General features: G+C 38.3%; 1 non-coding gene across 1 annotated transcript; it reads left to right on the top strand.

Moving 5' to 3' along the window:
• The first annotated feature begins 14215 nt into the window (after positions 1 to 14215).
• On the top strand, positions 14216 to 14323 carry LOC140509322 (U6 spliceosomal RNA). The gene has a single exon (XR_011968653.1). It is a non-coding gene; the product is annotated as a U6 spliceosomal RNA (small nuclear RNA).
• The last annotated feature ends 275 nt before the right edge of the window (positions 14324 to 14598 follow it).

The following is a 14598-nucleotide window of genomic DNA, read 5'->3' as shown; positions in this document are numbered from 1 at the left end:
TATCAGAGGTAGAACTTGAACTCATGTCTTTGTATCTCATACTACGTGTATATAATGTGTGTGCATGTATACACACATTCATTTTCCAAATTAAAAGAACTGTGCATTAGAGGAGAAAAGCAGCATTCTTACTGAAACATAGCTATGAAATTGTAGAGTGAGTACTCAAACCTAGGAGTCCTGATTTTGAGAACATTGCTCTTTCTCCAATATCATGAAATATCTACATGCTCCCCAACAACATGTATACTCACATACATAAGTAGCCTGTTGTCATAAAATTCCATTTATGTAAATAAACACATTTCTTCTATTAAAGTTCTACTATGATGCCTTTCCATGGCATGGAAGTGACCATGGATTCTTGAAGGCTAAGCTCATATATTCTTTTATCAAACTGGGAGGACTTTGACTCTATACCACACCTTCTGTACAACTATTGGTCTAGATGAACATGAAGGCTAATCATCAGAAAGCTAGCAATTAGATGATGTATGTCAGTTGCTATGATGACCAATGAAACACAAAAGTAGAAAATGGACCCCTTGGTACCATCCTGGTAAGGGTTCTGTGCAGTCCCTTTCTGGATTCTATAAATGCTTGAGTTCTGGAGCACTGCAATGTTAACTCAGATAAATTAAAAGCCATGGTTGAAAAACAAAAGGAATGTTCTTCATCAACAAAAGAAGGCTTCTAATGCACTGGGTAGATCCTCTATAGGAAAATTATAGAAAGAAATCAAGAGCAATCCCTTTGGATAAAAAGGTGTCACCACACCATACAGATCATATGGATATTTAATACTGTAACCTGGTACCATAGAAGGGGCAGATAATGTGGATTCAAGTCATTGCTCAGTGACTTCCCATCTATGGGACCTTGCGAAAGTAATTTCACTTTTTTGGGCCTCAGTTTCCTCTTCTATAAAACAAGAGAATTTGAAATAGAAACAAGAGGATTTGAAATAGATAGCCTCTAAGGTAAAATATCAAATACTATAGAAACATTAATACTATTAAGTCTATAATCCTCTATTACTACTGCTAACTAGTAGATCTGTCTTCCATTATTTAATGAACTTTACACAGATGGTCCTGCTCAGAGATTAGGGGGACCACAAGTTCTTCCTTAGGAAATTCTCCTCTTGAGTGCTTTAGGGCAGGGAAATACACAAGGTTGTAACATTATTTTTGGATCCTGGAGCCCAGAATTGTAGGTCTGAATTACAGAAGCTAAGAAGGTCCTGATTGGGTCACCAGTCAATGAGGGCAGCTAAGAAGGTATTTGGAGAAGAACTAGAATTTCTATTAATCTCTTTGGGAGACATGTAAGGGCCCTCTTTTTATTGGGAGTGAATGCATTCATTTTGGGTATTTTTCTGCAGTGTGGATCTGTTGAAGTGGAAAAGGGGGTGGGGAGGGCAAAACGGATAATGACTAGTCAGGAATAGTGAGTACATGGTCATTGCTGCATAGTTTCGTTTTATCTTGTTGGGAGATTCAGAACAACACCAGCTGTTACCTAATAGTTCCCAGAGTGAAAAAATTATTAACTTGCTACTAAATGATCTCATAAAAAATAAGCTACATATTCATAGAACTTAGGAGAGTATAGAGTACCTTCTACATTCTTTATCATTAGATGTTTCTTCTAAGGATGCCTATTGAACCAACAAAGCAAAAGAAGAGGTGAAAAAGAATTGTTATTAAGCAATTGGGATATATTTTCATAGCAATGGCATATAGTGGACAGGTCATTGGATTAAATGAAATGTAGATTTTAGTCAGAGCGGTAGATTTCAACTCAACAGAAAGGAAAAAAAATTTTTGCTAGCAATCAGAGCTATCCAAGAGTGGAATGGGGTACCAAGTAGTAGGGGCTTTCCTTTAAACACACTGGAGGGTTTTGGGTGAAAGTTGGATGAAAAATTTTATAGTTTGTCATAGAGGAATTCTTGGCCAGGTCTTGAATTAGACAGCCTCTGATCTCTGCCAACTCATGCTCTGTGTTTCTGTGATTTTTTTATTCTACTGCTTGTTATTGGTATACTCTAGGTTAAATCACTTGACCTCCTTGGGTCCTAGTTCTATGCTGATAAAAATAGCTGCTTTGATTCTTTCATAGGCTTTTTCTGAGATTCAATGAAATCATGTGGTAGAGATTTGAGTTATTTATACTCATAGAAATGGATTAGAATGATTCTTAGACCTTGAAACTACAGGTCCATGAATGACAAATGACTGGTCTTGTTCATAGGAAAAACTGAAGATAGAGAAGTTAGGAATGTTCTAACATCTCCCTGACCTCCCATAACCATGGGATAATTAGTTTTCCCAGAAAGGAGAGGACTAGGCTTGGACTGGCCTAAGATACTTGGGTCTGCTTATATATTCTGAGTTATTTATTTTTTTTTGTCAAAACTCAAGCACATATCTTGGGGGACATTAGACCTTACTTTTAGGGAGAGAAGATGATTGTTCTGTTAAATAAATTAGAGATCTTTGGAGCTGCTTCAAAATGGGACTGAATTTTTATTCACCTTAGCACTCTATTGGCCTCCTGGTTCTGCTCTAGGCATCAAATGAATGACATCCAGAATAGGTCTCATGGGGACCTATCAGATTCAAATGAGCCCTATGGATCCAGGTATTTAGTGATGCTATCTGTAAAAAGTAGTTGTTTTTCAATCCAACAATGATGGCATGATGAGGATTCATTAGTAAACTTTACAGAGAATTTTAAAAGAATAAGTATTGGGGCAACAAGGTGGCACAGTAGATAAGAGTTCAGGCCCTGGAATCAAGAGGATCTTAGTCCAGATCTGTCCTCAGACATTTGACAATTATTAACTGTGTGACCTGGGCAAGTCACTTAACCCTGATTGCCTTGGAAAGAAATGAATAGGTGGGGAGCCAAGATGGCAGTATAGAAGCATGGACCTAGAGAGCTCACCTCCAAACCCCTCAAAAAACCTGCAAAAATGACTCTAAACAAATTCTAGAGCATCAGAAGCCACAAAAGGAGAGAGTGAAGCAAATTTCCAGCCCAAGACAATCTGGAAGATTGACAGGTAGGGTCTATTGCACCAGGCTGGGAGTAGAGAGCAGTTCAATATGGGCTGTGCTGGACACAGACAGAGCTGGAGCAAGCCTTAGGGAACTAGTTTGCTGGAGGCTGTTGTGGCTTCCAGACTTCTCAACCCTCAAATACCAAAAACAGCTTCAAAGGTCAGTGGGAAGGGTCTCTCACCTGGCTGAGAGGGGAGTGTGCTCGGCCCCAGTCCCACCCCTGGCTTTGGCCTTAGTTCCAGGGTGGTGGCATCCACTGCTGAAACAGAGGCTGCTTCTGGAGCCCTATACTTAACAAAGAGCTCAAAAGTCAAGTAATAGACTGGGGAAATGAGCAAATGGAGATGGAGTTGGGAAGAAACAGACTATAGATTCTTACTTTCTTGGTAAAGAGGTATTTTCTTATGTCATTGATGATGAGGAAGATAAAAATATGCAATCAGAAGAAGACAACAAAGCCCCTGCATCTAAAACCTCCAAGAAAAATTTAAATTGTTATCAGGACATGGAAGAGATCAAAGAGGATTTTGAAAATCAAGTAAGAGAAATTGGGAAGAGAAATGAGAGGGATGGAAGAAAATCATGAAAAACAAATCAACAGCATACTAAAGGAGATCCACAAAATGATAAAGAAAATGATAACTTAAAAAATAGACTAACTCAAATGGCAAAAGAGGTCCAAAAAACTAATGAGGAGAAGAGTGTCTTAAAAAAGCAGAATAGGCTAAAAAGGAAAAGGAGGTCCAAAAGCTAACTGAAGAAAATAATTCCTTGGGAATTGGAATGGAGCAAATGGAAGCTAATGAGTTTATGAGAAATCAAGAAATTATAAAACAAAACCAAAAGAATGAAAAAAATAGAAGACATTATGAAGTATACCATTGGATCAAAACAACTGACCTGGAAAACAGATCCAGGAGAGGTAATTTAAAAATTATTGGGCTACCTGAAAGTCATGATCAAAAAGAGCTTACACATCATCTTTCAAGAAATTATCAAGGAAAAATGCCTAGGAATTCTCAAATCAGAGGGTAAAATACAAATGGAAAGAATCCACCAATCACCTCCTGAAAGAGATCCCAAAAGGAAAACTCCTAAGAATATTGTAGCCAAATTCTAGAGTTTCCAGGTCAAGGAGAAAATGTTGCAATCAGTCAGAAAGAAACAATTCAAGTATTGCACAATCAGGATATCACAAGATTTAGCAGCTTCTACACTAGTGGATCAGAGGGCTTGGAATATAATATTTCAGAGCTCGAAGGAGATAAAATTAAGAAAAAGACTCACCTACCCAGCAAAACTGAGTGTAATACTTCAGGGGAAAATGATCATTCAATGAAATAGAGTATTTTCAAGCATTCTTGATGAAAAGAGCAGATGTGAATAGAAATTTTCACTTTCAAATACAAGAATCAAGACAAGCATGTAAAGGTAATCAAGGAAGAGAAAGCATAACGGACGTAATAAAGTTGAACTGCTTACATTCCTACATGGAAAGATAATGTTTATAACTCATGAGACCTTTCTCAATATTAGGATAGGAGGGAATATATGCATGTGTATATGTGTATACATATATACATATATGTACGTACATATATCGTGTGTATCCATATATATACTAACATATATATGCATATATGTGTGTGTATGTATGTATGGAGAGACAGAGACAAAGAGGCAGAGAGAGAGAAAGAGAGAGACAGAGACAGAGAGAGACAGAGAAAGAGAGATGGCACAGGGTAAGTTGAATATGAATGGATGATATCTAAAAAAGAAAATTAAGTGCTGAGAGGAATGTACTAGGAGAAAGAGACAGAGGTAGAATGTAGTTAATCATCTCGCATAAAAGAAGCAAGAAAGACCTCTTACAATAGAGAGGAAAAAGGGGAAGATGAGAGGGAATAAGTGAGCCTTCCTTTCATCAGATTTGGCTTCAGGAGGGAATCACACACCATTAGGTACAGAAGTTTATCTTATCCTGCAGGAAAGCAGAGGGGAAGTGAATAGGAGAGAGGGTATAATAGGGATGGCAGATTGGGGGAAGGAAAAATCATAATCTAACACTCTGATAGAGAGATAGGTCAAAGGAGAGAATAAAATAAGGGGGAGGGCAGAACAGGATAGAGGGAAATATAGTTAGTTTTTCACAACATGACTATGGAAGGGTTTTGCATGACTACACATGTAGCCTATATTGAATTGCTTGGCTTCTCAATGAGGTTGAATGGGGAGGGGGAAAAGGGAGAGAATGTGGAATTCAAAGTTTTAAAAATGAATGTTAAAAAATTGTTTTTACATGCAACTAGGAAATAAGATGTACAGGCAATGGGGTATAGAAATCTCTTGCCCTACAAGAAAATAGAAGGGAATGGGATAAGAGGGGAGAGGGGTGATAGAAGGGAGAGCACATTGTAGGAAAACGTAATCAGAATACATGCTGTCCTGGGGTAGGAGGAGGAGGGCTACAGGGAGAAAGTTTGAAATTCAAAATTTTGTAGAAGTAAATGTTGAAAACTGAAAATAAATAAATTTTAAAATATAATAAAAAAATTAAATCCCAGAAAAGGGAAAAGAATAAGTGTTCTTTTAATATTAGATTTTAATATTAGATTTAGATGGTCAAAGCAAGAATCACCTAAGAGACTTCCTGGTATCAAGAACTGGAGACAAAGGTCTTCATTTAGAAAAAGCTTTACTTGGAACTTTCGCTTTTTGTGCCATTGAGGCCTGGGAACAGAAGAGGTCAAGGTTAAGGTCCAGATACAGTACTGTAGATCTGAACTATAGTTGCCCCAGTGATCCTGCTCATTGTTCCCGATTAATTCAAAGAGTAGCAGACCATAGTGGAAAACACTGATTTTAGAGACAGGAGACTTGGGCTTGAATATAAATTCTATCACCTACTAGCTAGTGTAATAACAGCTAACATTTATATAGCACTTTAAAGATGGTAAAATACTTCATAAGTATTTTCTCATTTGATCTACACAACAACCCTGGAAAGTAGGTACCAATATTATCCCTCTCTTACCAAGGAAGAAGCTGAGGCAAAAGAAGGTTCAGTGATTTGCATAAGGTCACACAGTTAGTAAAGCATCTGAGGGAGTTGGACTCAGGTCTTCCTGACTCTAAGCACAGGGTTCTTATTTACCGTACCACCTAGTTGTCATAGGTGTAACCTGGGAGTAATAACATCACTTCTTGGGGGTAGCTAGATGGTGCAATGAATAGAGCACCAGCCCTGGAGTCCGGAGAATCTGAGTTCAAATGTGATCTCAGATACTTAAGAAGTAGGTGATCCTAGGCAAGTCGCTTAATCTAGTTTTCCTCATTTTCCTCATCTGTATAACAAGATGGAGAAGGAAATGGCAAACCACTCCAGTATCCCTGCCAAGAAAGTCCCCAAATGGGGTCACAAAGACTTGTGCATGACCGAACTAAACAGCAGCAATTGTGTCAGGTACTGTACTAAGTGCTGTCTTCTCATTTGTGAACTAGAGATAACACTTGCACCACCTAATACACAGGAGTCTTAAATAAGAAACACTTTGAAAGCCATAAAGTGTAATGTATGACAGTTAGCAGTATCAAAATTTTGATTGTACACTTTCCCCTTATATATGCATGTACAAATCACATTGATGACTGCTGGTACATTTAGCAGAGTAGGCTTCTATTTGTTGTACATTGTTTCCTGAAAAACCAAACATTTATTTAGTGTCCACTCTGAGTAACATATTATACTGGAGGGTATACATATGAAATGGCCTCATCCTTCAAGTAATTTCAAGCATGTCTAGACAAAATCAGTATAACCTAGTTCAGCAAATGCTTCCTGTTTTCCTCAGGCAACAGACTTCAGGTTTCAAAACCTAGCTTTCTTTATCTGTAAAAAAAAAAGTGAGCCAGTTTGGCATTTCCTAAGGCCACTTCCAGTTCGAAGCCCCATACCAACCTTGAACAATCTGTTGTCAGTCCCTAATGCTACTTTTTGATGTCTTTAGCAGTTGTCACCTATCCCAGCTGATTAAGAGGGACAGATGTTTGAACCCAGGTGTCCTAATTGTAAATCACACATTTTCACTGTATCATCCTGCTTCTACTCCATCTCCGACCAATTGTTCCTATATCTTAGTAATAAATATTTCATATTTTTAACCAGCTGTCAACATCCAAAATCTTCATTTCTCAAAATCCTTATCTTTACTCAACAGGCAAGCAACGATAAAAAAAACATTGTGCAGGCTGCCAGGTGTTTATTTAATCCTATATTTATTTCATCAGGACTGAGTAATACCTAGAAATGCATTCTAGATAGTTTCTGCCTATACTATTTGACTCCACAGAATTCATCAGTGTTGAATAGTGGTCAGCATGTTGACATATTTTGGGAGCCATTTTGTCAAATGAATACTCTAGGGAAGTTAGACATCTCTTTTTTTCATATCAGTTCTACATGTAGTTGCCTCAATATGCTTCATCAAAGAATGACTCCCCCACCCCCCCACCCACAAACACTCATTTCTTCTTCTTCTGACTCCAACTGCATAACTTGATGTCACATTTTTTAAAGTGTAAATTCTTCCTGAGAAGGTTTTGCTTCCCACCTCCTCAATCCCTTAGGCAAGGAATGATTTCATTGCTATTACTTAGCTCTGATTCTTTTGTGGTTTCATTATACAATCTTCTGACGCAGACAGGCACCTCCACTACATTTTTAGATCCTTTTCCCTCCTTTATTTTCACCAGAAAATGCTTCCTCCGTTATTTTGCTAGACTTTCTTTTTAATAATGTGGAGTAGAGAAGGTGTTGCTCGAGTCTTTTTTACCTCCTGTAATATGGAGAATAATCTGAATTTTGTGCATAGATAACTGTTAGTTGACTCTGGAAGGGAAGAAAAAAAAACAAATGTAGCATAGTAGGTCATTGCAAAATTCACTTTCCCCTACATGCTTACTGCAGAAGAAGTCCTCGATATTTTGGCATTCTTCCTGCTAGGTTTTATGACCATTTCCTATTTGCTACAGAAAAATCTGTTTGTTTTATCTGTTGCTTCCAGGGGAAATTCTGAGTGAAGCTTCATTTGCCTTATTATGTTTTCCTTAATATTTTAGAATATATTGAACCATAGGTTCATGGATGTTGAGCTGGATTTGACCTTTGAGTCCATCAAATAGAAACCATCATCTTACAGAAGGGGAAATTGAAACACAAATATTTGTCCAGGGTCACGTAGTTCATAAGCCTCTAAGTGAAATTTGAACTCTGACCCTGAATCTTGTGAAATGTCCCATCCGCCATTATTCTACCTCTCATCACTTCACTTTACTCAATTCTCTTTCACCAGAAATTAACAACTTCCAAAGCCCTAGCGCACATTGAAGCTGGGCTCAATTTTTTATGGTAAGAGGCCTTAAGCAGAATCTAATTACTAACCATTTCCTATTTCTTCCTACTTCTATCCTGGCTAGATTTAAGGAGTTTCCTCCTTTTTGGGCTGCTGTTCTGTGACTCTATCATGCCCTCAGGGTCAATCTTTCTATGCTCCCAATATTCCAGTTTGCTAATAAGATAAGCTAGTCTGTACTAATTTGCTAATGAGAGAAGACTGAAGGAAAGAAATCTTCTATGGCCTTCCCTTTCTTCTAGGAAAAAAAAAGAGGGGGAGGGCACATTATAAAGATCTTCTGGAGAAACTTTTTCCTTCCTTTGTTTCCTTCCTTTCCTTCCTAAGTTCAAAGAATAACCCTAGTGGTGGGAATTCCTGGTCAGGTGGCACCATGGTGGTTTGGTAGAGAATATATTTGGGGAAGGTGGGTTTTATCGCAATAACGTAAGTTTCCATACAAGCTGACAAGTATGAGACCAGTGAGCCATGTGGCAGAGTGTTCTCAGGAGTGATGTATGAAACAATGTCATGTAGTGAAGAGTATTGACCATGTACTAGGAGTCAAGAGAACAGGCAGCCAGGTGGCTCAGTGAATAGAGCTCTGGGCCTAGAATCAGGAATACCTGAGTTAAAATTCAGCCTCAAACACTCACAAGCTGTGTGACTCTGGGCAAGTCACTTAACCTTTGTTTGCCTCAATCAATGGAGAAAGAAATGACAAACCACTCCAGTATCTTTGTCAAGAAAACCCCATGAACATTATGGGTTGTGGGGTCATGAAGAGTCAGACATGACTGAACAATAACAATCAAGGAATCAAGAGAGTTTGATTTGAGTTTTCCTCATAGTATTTATTAACCCTGTGACCCTGAGAAAGCTATTTAAACACTTAGACTCTAAACCCTGTAGTGGAAACTATTTTGATGAGCTGGGAAACCTTTGGCAAGTCATTTAATCTCTCTGAGCCTCAGTTTCCTTATCTGTAAAAGGGGATGATAATGTTACTTAGCTATCAAGGTTGTTTTAAGGAAAACATTTAGTAAAACTTATAGTGCTATGGAAATATGAGATTCTGGAATTGAAATGGAAAGATCATAGAATTAGAACCAGGAAAGACTTCATAGGTCATAAACATTTTTACAGATGAGTAAACTGAGGTCCAGAGAAGTTAAGTGATTGGCATAAGGTTGTACAGCTCCTAAGCATTCAACGTAGGATTTGAACCCTGTTCTTCCTGACTCCACGTCTAAGGCTGCATTAGACTCCAGGTCTAAGGCTTTTTCTACACTATGCTATTTCATAAAGATATTACTGAACAACAAAAAAAAAGCAATTTCCTACTGCCCCTCCTTCTTCCAAGACATTGTATGGAATGACCTTCTGTCTCCCAATCATCCTCTCTGTAATCAAAGACTGAGCCATATTGAGCGAGTGCTCAAGACAGAATGCTTTTCTGCATTTTAATTGGATGGTGTTTCACCCTCGAGATATCAAAGATCGAGGATTTCTCATTAGAGAAAGAGAACAGCTAAATATTGCAGCAGCGTCCTCGCTTGTTGGGTGACACTGAGTCACTGAAGATTACAGCTGCATGCTGGTTCCTGGGGTGAGTGTGAGTCACTGAGAAGGCTTTCATGTGTGACCAGTTTCCGGAGACAGGATTGAAGTTGCTCCAGAGGACAGATGCTCACTGACTGGGAAGGGAGGCAGAACCAACCACAAGATCACAAGGGGACTGTGGAGGGAAGGTGGCACTGAGATGCCCCAGACCATAGTAATTAACTGTTATTATGATTGCAAATGAGTTTTAATTGCCTCTGTACCACGCTAAGCATTCTGAAAAGAGTGAAGTAGAACCTCATAAATAAATGGTCACTTCAAATATTCTAAATAGATTATTATAATACAGTATTTCTGAACCTTTTTTCCTTAGCTTGAATTTACAGTGTCATCAAAGAAGGTGAGCAGTTCCTATAAGTGAGAGAGGATTCTAGTCCATGAAAGCTAAAGTAGAGCTACTTAACCTGCAGGCTGAGACATATGTCTTATACGCTATCTAAGAATACTGAAACCGAACTTATTAAACAGAGACATCAGGGAGTGACTATTCTCATTATCAATGGTGCTTCATTTTACAGTAAAGATAAATGCCTGGACTATTGTAGAATCTTCTCCATTGTCTCCTGCTTCTCACTTATTTTACACACAGCTTCCAGGTTTATTTTCCAATTGCTCAGCAATGATCTAGTCACTCCCTCACTCAAAAAGTCTTTCAGATTCTCTATTGTATCCTGGATAAAGTTCAGTTCCTTAGCCTGTCATCCAAGGCCCTCCACAATCTAGCACAACCCAATTCACCAATTTTTATCTCATACATGACACACGGATTCCAGGCTTCACTATTCCCCACCCTTGCTTTCCTCTTTCCCACCTCTGCATCTTTCTTCAATATCATACTCCAGCTGGTGTAGACTCTTCTCCAATCACTACCTCTTCAAATTCTTTTTGTTCTGATCTCTTCCTTCTATGACATGCCTGTTGATTTCTGCTGTGCATCCTTTGCACCTCAGGGGATGCAAAGATGAAAAATAAAAATGGCACTGTCCTTACAGCCAATGAGCCTACAAGGTAATTGGGGGAAGGGATATGCTGGACACAAATAACTATGTTGTAAGGTAGAATGTGACAAAGATAAAGACGAAATTAAAGAGTTCTTAGAGCAATTGAGAAGTAAAAGAAGAATGGAGGGGGAGGTTTCAGGTAAAGTTTTAAAGATCAGTTGGTAGCCAAACTGGTCTGTTAGAAAGCAAAAAATAAGACAGGATTATAGATAAAGTTAAAAGAGACTTTGAATATCCTCTAATTCAATACTTTCATTTTGTAGAAGAGGAAATTGAAGCCCCAAAAGTTTGTGATTTGTTCATAGTTACAGAGGCAGTAAGTTGCAGACCAGGATTTAAACCCAGGTCTTCTGACTCAGGTTCTATCTATGTCAATCTGCAGAGGCACTTTCGAAAACCCTCCTTAGAAAGAATGAATTTCTGGCACAGGAGAAAGCCTCTCCATGAAGGCATGGAGATGGGAAGGATTAAAGATCCATATTGGCTGCATTGTAGAGGATGTAAAGGGATATAAAATGGAATAAAACTGTAAAGAAAGAAGGGAATCAGACAGTAGAAGGAGTTGGAGGCTAAGAGAAGGAGTATGTACTTCATTCTCTAGGCAATGGGGAGTCACTGAACGTTTTAGAGTGTGTATTACACAATCAATCCTGAGCATCAGGAAGATTTTTGTCGCAGCTATGTAAAAGTACTATGGAGAAATTGACTGGAGAGTGGAGAGACTATGGAGGTAAGGTAACATTAGTTGTCTGTTTATATGTCATTCTCTACTAAATAGACAATGAGAAGGCATGGAAATTAATGTTTTTGCAATCACTATTAAATGAAGATCCACTAAATGTGAAGGCAAAACATCTTTGAAATTACAAATTATGAGAAATATGATACAATTTACCAAATAATTGTTTAGCACACAGCTTTCCAGAAATAGCAGATTCAGTTGGACTAAGTTTGGAAGAAAGAAAAGGCTTTTGTTATAGAATGTCTATTTGTATTTGGCAAGAGCTGGGGTGGGGGGCGTGATGTGGGGAGGGATACGTGCTCATCTCCTGCTCTCCCAGAATAACCACTGACTTAACCTCCTCAGGGCTTTGGTAAGTGGTTATTTAATGCTGCAGGGAGATGAAAGCAATTCTGCCTAAATGCAATGGCTTTGGTGAATCTGCCATTTTATTGGTGTGAGAAAATGTTCTACTGAAGCAAATTACAGTTCATTATGATTTCTCATTCAGTGTGATTGAAGTCCATGTGTAAATACCTAAATGTATCTGTGATGTCCTCCACGTGGATATTACTTTCCAGTATCAAACTTGCAACCCATTCATACCTGCATATCTGGTGAGACCCTTGTCCCTCTCCTCCCATTAGTTTGCAACAATGGGCCTACCCAAGTTGTTAGGGGCTTTTTCACTTTTTTGTGACATCATAAGGATACCAAAGGAGTATGTTATCCATTGGGTATCCTTCACTCTCACCATGTGATTAGTCGATCTTTTTTTTTTAATCACACATTTCTTTGATACCACCTTTGCACTGATTCTCCTTCATAAGTCTTTGTAATATGTTTCAGTCTACTAATACCCACCATGTGTCTCCCCCTTTTTCCTTGAGTGATTGATTGGTCATTCATTTTAATTCTTGGGAGATGGTAGGGTTCCATGACCCATATTCATTATACAATTCTCATCCATATTTCCTAAAATATCATTCATGGAGGATCTAGCCTTTCTCTTATGCTTTTAAAATTTTAAAGGGACTAATATACCACTTCTCCTGTCTAACTATTGTTTCTTAGTCTCATTATATGACCCCATCACCTCCCTTTCTGTCTACTAACGTCTTTCATTCCACTTCTCATGGGCAAGCTTTCAATGATACTAAGCCTTTCTCTAGTTGATTTTTATTTAGTTGATTTTTCATTTTAAGCTCCAGAAGGTTTAGCATTCCATGATTTGCAGTCATATAACATTACTGAGAAAGTAGAGGTGTTAAAGAGATGAGATTTTATAACAGTGACAGCTTGGGATCATTGAAAGTACTACACAGTTTCTCAAATTTGAAACAGCTTGCTTTCCTCCTCCTACTTAATTTGGGACCCAACTCATTGTCTGTCTGTAGTGCCTCTTCAAAACCTGCATATTGATGGAATAATTTGGCAGGCCACCTATTTAGCTTTGTGTCCTAATTTGACAAAAGAGACATAACTTTAGACCTAGAAGGGAACTTAGAGGCTATCTAATTATTTTATAGGTGAGGAAACTGAGAATCAGAGATGATAAGTGATTCAATAGTGAATGGTCCCACACCAAGTATCAGATATGGGATTTGAACATAGGTGTTCCTGACTCTAAGCTATGAACTCTATCTACTATGCCACATTGCCTCTCAAATATACCATCTAGGCAGTTTGCAGATTTTTAACATGATCCCATCAGTAATAATTTGGTATACCTCTAATTTGGTCCTCATTATCCAGCCGTTGGATATAGGTCTAGTCCAGCAGTTTTGTTTGATAGACCACACTCATAGCACCTTTCTGTGTTATTTACACTCCTGCCAATGAATGGTTCTGGAATCCTTAGGGTGAGTATATGTAGGTAGAATGACTTACCTAGCCCAATGAGATTGTAATGGCATTACCTGAAGGCCTGATATAGGCCACCCCAATAATAAGACAGGAGAGGACTTGACACAATGCAATGCAATGGACTTCATGTCAACACAATGTATTGCAGTATAAATGATAATAGTGAAGCACCTACTATGTACCAGGCCTTGGCAATACAGAGACAAGAAAGAAGCAGTTCTTGCCTTCAGGGAACTTATATTGTGACAGAGCTGCCACTTCTACTCCATCATTCTCTCTGCATCAAGTTATGGTCATTATTTTTTTCTCATTGATTAATTTATTTTCAGATATTAACATTCACTACCACCAGATTTTAAGTTCTAAATTTTCTCCCCATCTCTCCTCTCCCCCATCTTAAGACAGTGTGCATTCTGATTATCCCTTCCCCCAATCTGCTCTCCCTTCTATTAACTCCCATTCTTTTACCCCTTTGCCTGTGTATTTTACTTCTCAGTTGCATGCAAAAACAGTTTTTTAACATTCCTTTTAAAACTTTTAAGTTGTCTGCTCACTTTGGCAGCACATATACTAAAACTGGAATGATAGAGAGAAGATTAGCATGGCCCCACGCACGAGGATGACATGCAAATTCATGAAGCATTCCATATTTTTTTCTTGGAGAAGATATGGGAGAGTGGGAACACTAATACATTGTTGGTGGAGCTGTGAGCTGATCTAACCATCCAGGAGAGCAATTTGCCCAAAGGGCTACAAAAATGTGCATACCCTTTGACTCAGCAATATCACTTCTAGGATTGTATCCCAAAGAGATCATAAAAATAGGAAAAGGTCCCACACGTACAAAAATATTTATAGCAGCTCTTTTTGTGGTGGCCAAGAACTAGAAATCAATGTAGGAATGCCTATTAATTGGGGAATGGCTTAAT

The sequence above is a fragment of the Notamacropus eugenii genome, chromosome 5 (genome assembly GCF_028372415.1).
Source record: "Notamacropus eugenii isolate mMacEug1 chromosome 5, mMacEug1.pri_v2, whole genome shotgun sequence".
Classification (NCBI taxonomy): domain Eukaryota; kingdom Metazoa; phylum Chordata; class Mammalia; order Diprotodontia; family Macropodidae; genus Notamacropus; species Notamacropus eugenii.
This window is presented reverse-complemented; position numbering and strand designations above follow the sequence as displayed.